At 48.7% G+C, this 11,950-nt stretch overlaps 1 non-coding gene across 1 annotated transcript; it reads left to right on the top strand.

Moving 5' to 3' along the window:
• The first annotated feature begins 2,643 nt into the window (after positions 1-2,643).
• trnaa-cgc (transfer RNA alanine (anticodon CGC)) lies at positions 2,644-2,715 on the top strand. Its single transcript has one exon. It is a non-coding gene; the product is annotated as a tRNA-Ala (tRNA).
• The last annotated feature ends 9,235 nt before the right edge of the window (positions 2,716-11,950 follow it).

The following is an 11,950-nucleotide window of genomic DNA, read 5'->3' as shown; positions in this document are numbered from 1 at the left end:
CCGACCAGAGCGACTGGCTCATAGTCCTGGAGGCCGAGATAAAAAGGTTGGTGGTGACCCAAAGGAGCCTGAAGGTGAAGGTCGAGGACCAAGAGAAACGGTCCAGGTGACAGAATATATGAATAGTGGGCCTGCCAGAGGGGACCGCGGGCAGAGACCCAACCGACCACGTGGCCCAGAAGCTGGGCAAAGTGTTTGGAAGTGACAGTTTCTCCAAGCCGCCGGAGATCGACAGGGCCTCCAGGTCATTCCGACCAAAGCCCAAGGCTGGGAGCAGCCGAGGGCGATAATCGGCAAGCTACACAGGTCCCAGGACTGGCAGAGGATCCTGCACTGGGCTCGGCAGACCAAAGTGAGCAGTTGGGAAGCACACAGAATTAGGGTGTATCAGGACATTGAGCGGACCTGGCAAAGTGCAGGGCCAAGTTCACCACGCAAAGTCGGCCCTGTACAAGAACAGTGTAAAATCCGGGATATTGTTCCCAGTCAGGCTCTGGGTGACATACCAGAAGAAGGAACATTGTTTCACCACCCCGGCATGGATGGACGAGTTCATGCATGCGAACGGCCTGGGAAAAAGGAAAAGAAGGCAGCAGTGAGGAAGGCACAGGGCCATAAGTGCTGGACATGGACAATTTTGCGCTGGACTGCACTGCCTCACGATGAGTAGGAGAACCAGCTCATAGGAAGGAAGGGGCGAGGGCAGGGGAGCACAGGAGAGGGGGAGGAGGAGACAGAGAGGACAGTAACGGAATGGGCATAGGAGGGGGTTAGGGCAACCCCGGGTGGTGAGCCGCCACACTAGTGGGAAAAGCTAGTGCTAGGAAGCATGAGCGAGAAGGGTGCCGCAGTGCATCTCCCAGCAGGGAGAGAGCACCTTGGGTGGGTGGCGGGGGGAGATACAGGGATAGGGGAGGAAGGTAGGGGGGCAAATAGAAAGGGAGCACAGGAGGAGGGCAGAAAGGGGGATTGAGGGGGAATCGGAACCAGGTGGGGGGACATAATGATAAGGAAGGGAAGGGCTCCAGACTGGCTTCAACAGGTCAGATCCGGGATGATGGAACAAGATGGCACCCATAGCAGCCACTTTGGAGGGCTAAACAAATATACATTAATCAAACCTGCCTCTGTTTCCTGACAGTGTTCATCAAGAAACACTTGGCAAGACAATGCTGGTTATGAATAAAGTAAGCTACATCTTGTGGATCAAGTGAAATACAGAGTGTGATTGAACTCACTTCATTCAATCAGTGCAACTTATCTCTCTCTAATAATACAAAATATTCCACCCTCCACAGGCAGTGCTGCTTCCCAAATCAGTGGGTTATCTTCGTTGACCTGAAGAAAAAACGCTCCAGCAGGCGAACCCTCAGAGCCTGGCGAAAGCGAGCTCCATCTTTATACACCTGCCAGTGGTTCAGTTCAGCTTCTTATCTTCCTGTTTCCACAGCTGGAGGGGTGAGCACAGTCTAGTAAAGCCCTGACAAATGCCCTGGATCTGGGGCCTATCAGAACATTTTTTTTCATAGGAAATGCACAATTTTGATTATGGTCCATCTCCAGGCACCAATCACGCCCCCCCCCCCCCCCCCCACCTCGCACCCCCACTCGATCTGGTCCACACCGAGGCATCACGTGGACAGACCTGAGAAAATGCTGTGCGTGGTGCACTGGGCATTCTCTCAGGAAGTGTGATTGATTTCGGGCAGCACGGTGGCTCAGTGGTTAGCACTGCAGTCTCACGGCGCCGAGATCCCAGGTTCGATCCCAGCTCTGGATCACTGTCCGTGTGGAGTTTGCACATTCTCCCCGTGTCTGCGTGGGTTTCGCCCCCGCAACCCGAAGATGCGCAAGGTAGGTGGATTGAACACGCTAAATTGCCCCTTAATTGGGAAAAAAAAATGAATTGGGTACTCTAAACTTATAAAAAGGAAAGGAAGGGTGATTTCGGCCAGCAGCACAATGCAGTGCACGCTCCTGCTGTCCGATTTGCATTTTAAATAGTTTAATTATTAATTGTCCTTCTTTCGATCCAGGCAATAAGATACACTTCAGTGAGGCTCTGTGGGCCTCTGTGCACAGTCTCACTCAGATTTTGCAAGCTGCCTTGACCCCTGAGGATAGATTGTCGGTCAGACTGATGACCTTGTTGAAATACAGACTCACAATCATCATCTCCCATCGAGTCCCTCGACCAAAATCCTGCGGGCTACCTCTCTCCATGTTACGAAAGCCTCCTCAAAAAAGACCTCTTTTGACCTTCAATACTCTTTTTCCCTTGTCCTTCTTTTTTTTTTGGTCCATTGTCCTGCTAAACATTGAGATAATGTTCTGTATGTGACGATGGCTCCAAAAATTTATATTATTTTCTGAAACAAAACTGAAGGTCAGAGAGTGCAGGGAGGTTTACAAAAACTATTCCAGGGATGAGAAACTTCAGTTATGAGGATAGATTGGGGAGGCTGGAACCGTTTTCCTTGGAGAGAAGAAGGCTAAGAGGAGATTTGAGGGCAATGTTCAAAGTCATGAAGGGGTTGTACAAAGTAGATCGGGAGAAACTGCTCCTGCCCAGAAAAGGATCGGGAACGACAGGCACACCTTTGCAAAAGAAGCAAAAGAGATGTGAGAAAAGTCCTTTTCACAGGGGATGTAGCTCAGTGGTAGAGCGCATGCTTCGCATGTATGAGGTCCCGGGTTCAATCCCCGGCATCTCCACAGATTTTGGGCAGCACGGTAGCACAAGTGGATAGTACTGTGGCTTCACAGCGCCAGGGTCCCAGGTTTGATTCCCCGCTGGGTCACTGTCTGTGCGGAGTCTGCACGTTCTCCCCGTGTCTGCGTGGGTATCCCCCAGGTGCTCCGGTTTCCTCCCACATTCCAAAGACGATCAGGTTAGGTGGATTGGCCATGATAAATTGCCCTTAGTGACCAAAAGGTTTCGGAGGGGTTATTGGGTTACGGGGATAGGGTGGAGGTGAGGGGTTAAGTGGGTCAGTGCAGACTTGATGGGCTGAATGGCCTCCTCCTGCACTGTATGTTCTATGTTCACATAATGAGAGGTTGGGATCTGGAATGCACTGCCTGGAAGTGTGGTGGAGGCAGGTTCAATTGAGGCATTTAGCAGGGCTTTAGTTGTCTGAACAGAAATCAATGTTTCTATTCAGGATTACAGGGAAAAGGCAGGAGAATGGATAATGCTGATTTGGAGAGCTGGTGCAGACACAATGGGTTGAATGGCCCCCTTCAGCACCGTAGCACATCTGTGATTGCTTTAGAACAATGTCGGAAGAGAAATCCTGGAATGTGGGAAAGCGCTGTGCTGAGGGGGAAACTTTTTAATCGGGCAGCACAGTGGTTAGAACTGCTGCCTCACGGCGCCGAGGACCCAGGTTCGATCTCAGCCCCGGGTCAGTGTCTGTGTGGAGTTTGCACATTCTCCCCATGCCTGCACAAACCAAAGTTGTGCAGGGTAGGTGGATTGGCCACGCTAAATTGCCCCTCAATTGGGAAAAAAACAATTGGCACCCTAAATTTTTTTTTTAAATCTCTATACCTTTTCATTTGTCCACCTTTATTTGGACTATAGCTTGCCACAGAGGACAGCTTTGGCAATCCTACAATCAGGCATGTGAACGACATGTTCAGACCAACATAACCTTTTGATCATGGCTTCAATTCCTATTATAGTGCAGCTTTTGGGAATATGTTTATTGCGCATTTGATGCCAAGGACATGTTGTCAGCAACGCAAGTGGAAATAGTCAAACGAGTAGCAGTGCCACAGCAGTGGGGTAGAAGGACATGGTGTGGATTAGTTGTGGAGAGGTCAGAGCCTGGGTGGAATGACATTGCTTTGTCCAAACGGGATTTGGGCGATATGTTTCACTGGGAAATGTTTCAGAACTGTGCATTCTGGAGGCTGGGTACAGAAGGGCAACAATACAGCTTTAAATAATTGGCAGCTGGTGTTGTCAGTTCCTTTAAATGAAATGGTAGCTGGTGTTGTCACAATAAACTATTCAGTTATCCATTACACAACGCTGAGTGAGGTTAACCATAACACAATCCTCCTTGAATCCACCTACCTCATCCAATTTTGAAGCAATTGCCTATTTTTTTGTTAACGCTTTCAGACCAGGCTAACTGGGCCTGAGCAAAGTCTTTGATGTCTGATGTGGTGAATAGAGAGTGGGCCTAAGAAATATTGGTGCCCATTGGAGATTAGTTGATCAGGAGATCTAGTGGGATGGCATAACTTTGAGTTGACGGATAATGAGTTAAATACTCCCGTTAGTGAAAGAAGAAACCACAGCCAGACTTTACTTGCAATAGATTTATTCACAGAATGAAACATTACAAGTATATATCTTCAGACTCCACTCTATTCCTGTCTCAGTAAGGATCTCTTTATATGTGCTCAAATAGCCGTCCAATCAATGTCTTTCACCTACTTAACATCAATTGATACAACTAACAAGAGGGAGCGCAGCACAATAAATAGCACATGGTGGAGTAGTATGTTACAGCAGGAGAATGACAGCTGTCTCTAGTCATCCTTGCTTTGTCTCAGGGCACCATCAGTTGGTTCATGTTGGAATGACTCATAATCAGGACTGAAGGTCAGATGGTGCAGGGGTCAGCCTCTGTGCTTAACCCAGTAACCAGTCTACCTCGTAGAAAATTAATCTTGTGCTATCAGGGCAATGACGTCTGGATCTTGGGATGTGTGGAAAATCCTGCGGCTTCATTCCAGAGCAATGTCCTTTCCCCCCTCAATATTTTGTCAATGTAGATAGAAATCTGACAAAGCAGGAAGAAAGTGACTTGAGTTCTCAAGCGTTGCTTATTGCTAGTGGACTGTCATCGTGTCCATTTACTCATATTGAAACTCTTGAAAGGTATGCTGAATAGCTTATGGTTCCATTCTTTTTAAACTGAGGGGCTAATTAGCGTGGCCAATCCGCCTACCCTGCACATCTTTGGGTTGTGGGGGTGAGACGCATGCAGAAACGGGGAGAATGTGCAAACTCCACACGGACAGTGGCCCGGGGCCGGGATCGAACCCGGGTCCTCGGCGCCCTGAGGCAGCAGTGCTAACCACTGCGCCACTGTGCCGCCCGCATTCCATTCTAACACGACTTCCATTTTTTTTCCTTGAACTCCGTCTTTCACCCATTTAATGGGCACCTTAAAAATGAAAATTTCACACCTCTCCTGTGATTCCGTCTGTTTTAAACAACATTTACTTTTCAATTCACGAATGGCATTCAGTCGAGATGTTGCGCTGCTTAATTTATGATAGTGGAGTGTAAAATCCCCCCAAAAAGTGTCTTCTCTTTCTTTCCTGGATTTTTGCAGACCTCGTGGTGAAGGTTTGTCCGAAATGATTATTCTGTAGTTATTTTATGGAAGTTATGTTACATTTAGGTGAAGGTGCACATACTATTGGCCATTCTGAATTCTCCCTCCGTGTACCCGAACAGGCGCCGGAGTGTGGCGACTGGGGCATTTTCACAGTAACTTCATTGTAGTGTTAATGTAAGCCTACTTGTGATACGAATAAAGATTATTATTATTGTTTCTCTGTGAACTATCTTTCCCTTTCAGGGCTCCCTCCGGGCTACACAACACCAAAGTCCGAGCGGGCCGGGAGGAGATCACTAACCTTCGATTTCTTGGACCGAATGTGCGAATCGTGAGCATTGACCTTGTCAGACATTGCTGCTGGGCCCTTTAACTTCTTCTCCACTTTGCAGAATCCTGGATGACTGATTCGAAAAGGTGAGAAATAAATGAGGGAATCTAAAACACGGGAGTGGGGGAGGGGCGGTGTGGGGCCACAGTCTCAGGACAAGGGGCCGATCACTTAGGCCTGAGATGAGGAGAAATTACTTCTCTCAAAGGGTTGCAAATCTTTGGAATCCGCTACCCCAGAGGGCTGCGAATTGTCCAGTCGTTGAACACATTTGGATGCTGAGATGGACAGATTTATTGTCCCTCAGAGAATCAAAGGAGATAGGGAGCGGGCAGGAAAGGGGAGTTGAAGCCCCGGGTCAGCCATGATCATATTGGATGACGGAGCAAGCTCAATGGGTCATGTTTTCTACTCCTACGGCAGTGGTTAGCACTGCTGCCTCACGGCGCGGAGGTCCCGGGTTCGATCCCGGCTCTGGGTCACTGTCTGTGTGGAGTTTGCACATTCTCCCCGTGTTTGCGTGGGTTTCACCCCCACAACCCAAAGATGTGCAGGCTAGGTGGATTGAACACGCTAAATTGCCCCTTAATTGGAAAAAATGAATTGGATACTCTAAATTTATTTTAAAAACATTTTTTTAAAATGTTTTCTACTGCTCCTATTTACATAAGCACATTCAAATTAGGATCCTAGTAGGCCCCTCGAGCCTGCTCCACCATTCACCAAGATCATGGCTGATCTGATTGTAACCTCAACCCCACATTCCCGTCCACCCTCGAGAACTATTTCCCCCTCGCTAATCAATAATCGATGTAGCTCTGCCTTAAAAATATTCAAAGACTCTGCTTCCACTGCCTTTGGGGTAAGAGAGTTCTAGAGACTCAAGACCCTCAGAGAGAAGAAGTTTCTCCTCATCTCTGCCTTAAATGATCGACTCCTTATTTTTAAACAGGGACCCCTAGACCGAGATCTAGGGAGGCACGGTAGCACAGTGGTTAGCACAGTTGCTTCACAGCTTAGGGTCCCAGATTCGATACCCGGCTTGGGTCACTGTCTGTGTGGAGTTTGCACTTTGTCTCCGTGTCTGCCTGGGTTTCCTCCGGGTGCTCCGGTTTCCTCCCACAGTCCAAAGATGTGCAGGTTAGCTGGGTTGGCCATGTTAAATTGCCTTTCGTGTCCAAACAAAAAAAGGTTAGGGGGGTTGCTGGGTTACGGGGATAGGGAATTCTGGGCTTAGGTAGGGTGCTCGTTCTAAGGGCCAGTGCAGACTTGATGGGCTGAATGGCCTCCTTCTGCACTGTAACTTCTATGATTCTAGATAATCTGACAAGAGGAAACATCCTCGCCACATCCACCCTGTCAAGACCCCTCAGGATCTTAAAGGTTTCGATCAAATCGTCTCTTACTCTTATGAACTCTAGTGGATACAAACCTAACCTCTCCAACCTTTCCTCATAAGACAACCCATCAATTCCTGGTATTAGTCTGGTAAACCTTCTCTGAGCTGCTTCCAATGCATTTACATCTTTCCTTAAATAAGGAGACCAATACTTGGATATAATACTCTAGATGTGGTCTCACCAATGCCCTGTACAACTGAAGCATAATCTCCCTAATTCTGTATTCAGTTCCCCTCACAATAAATGATAACATTCCATTAGCTTTCCTAATTACTTGCTGTACCTCTATACCAGTCTTTTGTGATTCATCTACTAGGGCGCCCAGGTCCCTCTGCACCTCAGAGCTCTGCAATCTCTCACCACTTAGATAATAAGCTTCTTTTAATTCTTCCTGCCAAAATGGGCAATTTCACATTTGCTCAGGCTATCCTGCATTTGCAAGATCTTTGCCCACAGTTTCTTGTCCGTGAAGCACAATAATGTCATTTTAGTGTCATTTTCAGGCAACCACCCAGAAAATGGGCATGTGGACACTGGACGTGAATGTGATTCTGCAGACTAGGGTTGAGCAGAGATCCGGCATTACAGAACCTCCCCCAGTTTTTTGACTGAGTTGACCATTTTCTGTCTGTTAATTGAGCAGATTTAATCAGAAAATGCCTGCAGTTCGGGCCACCATATACCTGTCTTCAGCTGTGCACAGATTAGTCCCCTTGTTGTTTCTGTGCCTTATCATCTTCCTTATTGTGTGGCTGTATCAGTTATTGAGGTTACTCAGGGCTTCGATTCATTTTCATTAGCTAGGGCGAACAATTCCACCATCCCAACTCATTTCCTTTCTTTTTCAGTTTTTGGATAACATTCTTTTTTTTTCAAATAAATTTAGAGTACCCAATTATTTCTCTCTTTTTCCAGTTAAGGGCCAAATCAGCATGGCCAATCCACCTAACCTGTACATCTTTGTGTTGTGGGGGTGAAACCCACGCGGACACGGGGAGAATATGCAAACTCCACACAGACAGTGGCCCAGGGCCGGTATTCGAACCCGGGTTCTCAGCGCCGTAGGCAGCAGTGCTAACCACTGCGCCACATGCCGCCCCCAGTTTTGGATAACATTCTTAACAATACTGAAAGATAATATGAATGTGTCTTAGCTTGTATTCCCTCGGATTTCGGAAGTTGAAGTCTAGGTATTGCAAATGATTAAAGAGTGCATGCATTAGAGTAAATAAAGAGAAATGCTATTTCCACTGATGGGGGAATCCAGGACAAGAGAGCCATCACATGTCAGGGTGCCTATTCCCTCATGGGGGCAGCCATTGTGTATTGCTCATCAGTCTAGGCCTTGCAGTTTCTTTAAAACTCCACACTTTCATTTGATCATTACATTTGGGCAGCATGGTAGCACCATGGTTAGCATTGTTGCTTCACAGCTCCAGGATCCCAGGTTTGATTCCCGCTTGGGTCACTGTCTGTGTGGGATCTGCACCTTCTCCCCGTGTCTGCGTGGGTTTCCTCCGGGTGCTCCGGTTTCCTCCCGCAGTCCAAAAATGTGCAAATTAGGTGGATTGGCCATGCTAAATTGCCCTTTGTGTCCAAAAAAGCTTAGGTGGGGTTACTGGGATACGGGGATTGGGTGGAGGTGTGGGCTTAGGTAAGGTGCTTTTCCCAAGGGCCAGTGCAGACTCGATGGGCCGAATGACCGCCTTCTGTACTGTAAATTTGTTATAACCTGCCTACTTACCATTGGCTGGGGACTAATGACAATCCCACAATCCTGTGGGAGTATGAGCTTCCCCAATAAGGGGGGGCGGAGAAACCATTAGTAAACTCCTAGTATAAATAAAGCTGGCCAGTTTAGGAACCAGCAGGAAGGAGTGTGCAGCAAGGGAAGTTGTTGCTGCTGTTATATATATATGTTATTGTAAATAAATGTTATTACTTTGTATCCTTAAAACTCGTGCTGGATTCTACGGGGCCCTCACAAAAAAATTCTATGATCACTGTTGATATTGTGACTCATTTTAAGGTTGGGATTTTCCAGCCCTGCCTGACACTGGGATCTTCCGGTCCTGCCCAAAACATTTTTTTAATAAACATTTTATTGAGGTATTTTTGGTATTGTAACAACAACACAATAATCAATGTACATGAAACTATAAACATTGTGCAAAAGCCGTCCCCCTTCCTTACAGGTCTGACGATTAATTTTCCGCGAAGAAGTCGACGAACGGTTACCACCTCCGGGCGATCCCTAACAGTGACCCTCTCAAGGCGAACTTGATTTTCTCCAAACAGAGAAAGCTAGCCATGTCTGACAGCCACGTCTCCAACTTCGGGGGCTTTGAGTCCCTCCAAGCTAATAGTATCCGTCTCCGGACAACCAGGGGAGCAAAGGCTAGAACGTCTGCCTCTTTCTCCTCCTGGATCTCGCTGCTGCAATTTAGGGCAGCACAGTAGCACAAGTGGATAGCACTGTGGCTTCACAGCGCTAGGGCCCCATCTTTGATTCCCCGCTGGGTCACTGTCTCTGCGGAGTCTGCACGTTCTCCCCGTGTCTGCGTGGGTTTCCTCCGGGTGCTCCGGTTTCTTCCCACAGTCCAAAGATGTGCAGGTTAGGTGGATTGGCCATGATAAATTGCCCTTAGTGACCAAAAAAAGGTTAGATGGGGTTATTGGGTTACGGGATAGGGTGGAAGTGAGGGCTTAAGTGGGTCGGTGCAGACTTGATGGGCCGAATGGCCTCCTTCTGCACTGTATGTTCTATGTACTATGATTCCTGGGTCTTCCGACACCCCAAAAATCGCCACCTCTGGACTCAGCGCCACACTTGTTTTTAACACCGTGGACATGACATCTGCAAACCCCTGCCAAAACCCCTAAGCTTCGGACATGTCCAGAACATGTGGACATGGTTCGCTGGTCCTCCCGCACATTTTGCACAACTGTCTTCCACCCCAAAGAATCTGCTCATCCGGGCCACTGTCATGTGAGCCCGGTGAACAACCTTAAATTGTATCAGGCTGAGCCTGCTTGCCTTGAGGCTCTCAGAGCAATTGCCAACGACACTATAGCTAGCGCGAACAACAGTGGGGAGAGGGGGCATCCCTGTATCGTCCCCCGGTGCAGTCTAAAATAGTCCGATGTTGTCCTATTCATCCGTACGCTTGCCACAGGAGCCTGATACAGCAACCTGACCCAGTCAATAAAGCCCCGCCGAAATCCGAACCGTCCCAGTACCTCCCACAGATAATCCCATTCTACCCGATCAAAAGCCTTTTCTGCATCCATTGCGTTCACTACCTCAACCTCCCTATCTTCCGGGGGCATCATGATCACGTTTAACAGCCTTCTTACATTGGCCACCAACTGCCTACCCTTAACAAACCCCGTCTGGTCCTCCCCAATAACGTCCAGAACACAACCCTCAATCCTGGAGGACAAAATGTTGGCCAGCAATTTGGCATCCAGATTCAACAGGGATATTGGCCTGTAGGACCCACACAGCTCCAGGTTCTTGTCCCGCTTCAGAATCAGTGAAATCGTGGCCTGTGACATCGTCGGGGGCAGCACCCCTCATTCCCTTGCCTCATTGAACATCTTCATCAACACCGACCCCAATATCACAGAGAACGTTTTATAAAACTCCACTGGGTACCTGTCCGGCCCCGGGGCTTTACCCGCCTGCATGGCCTTCAGACCATCCACTATCTCTTCCAACCCGACCGGGGCACACAGCCCTTCTACCAGCTCCCCGTCCACCTTTGAGAAATTCAGCCCCCCCAAGAAGTACCTCATCCCCTCCGGCCCCGTAGGGGGTTCCGACCTGTACAGCCTACTGTAGAAATCCCTAAACGCCTTATTCATCCCTGCTGAATCTCCAACCAGGTTCCCATCTCCGTCATTTACTTTCCCTATCTCCCTGGCTGCCTCCCTCTTTCTGAGCTGCTGTGCAAGCATTCTGCTGGCCTTCTCTCCATGCTCATAGATCGTCCCCCTCGCCTTTCTCAGCTGCCCCACCGCCCTCCCTGTAGTTAACAAGCCGAACTCCGCCTGTAGCCTCCGCCGTTCCCTTTAAAGCCCTGCCTCTGGAGTCTCCGCATACCTCCTATCGACCTGTAGTATCTCCTTTACCAGTCGGTCCGTCTCTGCCCTGTCCACCTTGTATCGAGATCGGCTCCCCTCTGACCACCTCCTTCAGTGCTTCCCAGACCACCGCTTCTGAAATTTCCCTTGTGTCGTTGACCTGCAGGTAGTTCTGAATTTCCTCAGCCGCTCGCACACCCCTTCGTCAGCCAAAAGTCCCACATCTATCCTCCATTGCGGGCGCTGGTTACTGTCTTTACTAACCTGCAGGTCAACCCAGTGCGGGGCATGGTCTGAGATTGTGATCGCCGTGTACCCCGTGTCCACCACCCCTGCCAGTAAAGTCCTGCTCAGCATAAAGAAATCAATCCGGGAGTACACTTTATGCACGTGTGAGTAGGGGAACTCCTTCACCCTCAGCTGCCCAAATCTCCATGGATCCACCCTCCACATCTGCTCCATGAACCCTCTTAGTTCTTTTGCCATTGTTGGCACCCTACCTGTTTTTGAGCTTGACCGGTCCAAGCCAGCGTCCATAACTGTGTTGAAGTCCCCTCCCATGACCAACCTGTGCGACTTCAGATCCGGTATCTTTCACAGCATCCTCTTTATAAACTCCACATCATCCCAATTTGGCGCATACACATTTACTAATACCACCCCAGTAACAACACTCTGTAACCCAACCCCTTTAATAAACCTGCTGCTGACCTGCCTTGGTCTTAAAGCAGACCAAGGCAAGCTAGCAGCACGGTTCAATTCCCGTACCA

Source organism: Scyliorhinus torazame, chromosome 16 (assembly GCF_047496885.1).
Source record: "Scyliorhinus torazame isolate Kashiwa2021f chromosome 16, sScyTor2.1, whole genome shotgun sequence".
In the NCBI taxonomy this organism is placed as follows: domain Eukaryota; kingdom Metazoa; phylum Chordata; class Chondrichthyes; order Carcharhiniformes; family Scyliorhinidae; genus Scyliorhinus; species Scyliorhinus torazame.
The sequence above is the reverse complement of the archived record's forward strand: the minus strand, read 5'-3'. Positions and strand labels throughout refer to the sequence as shown.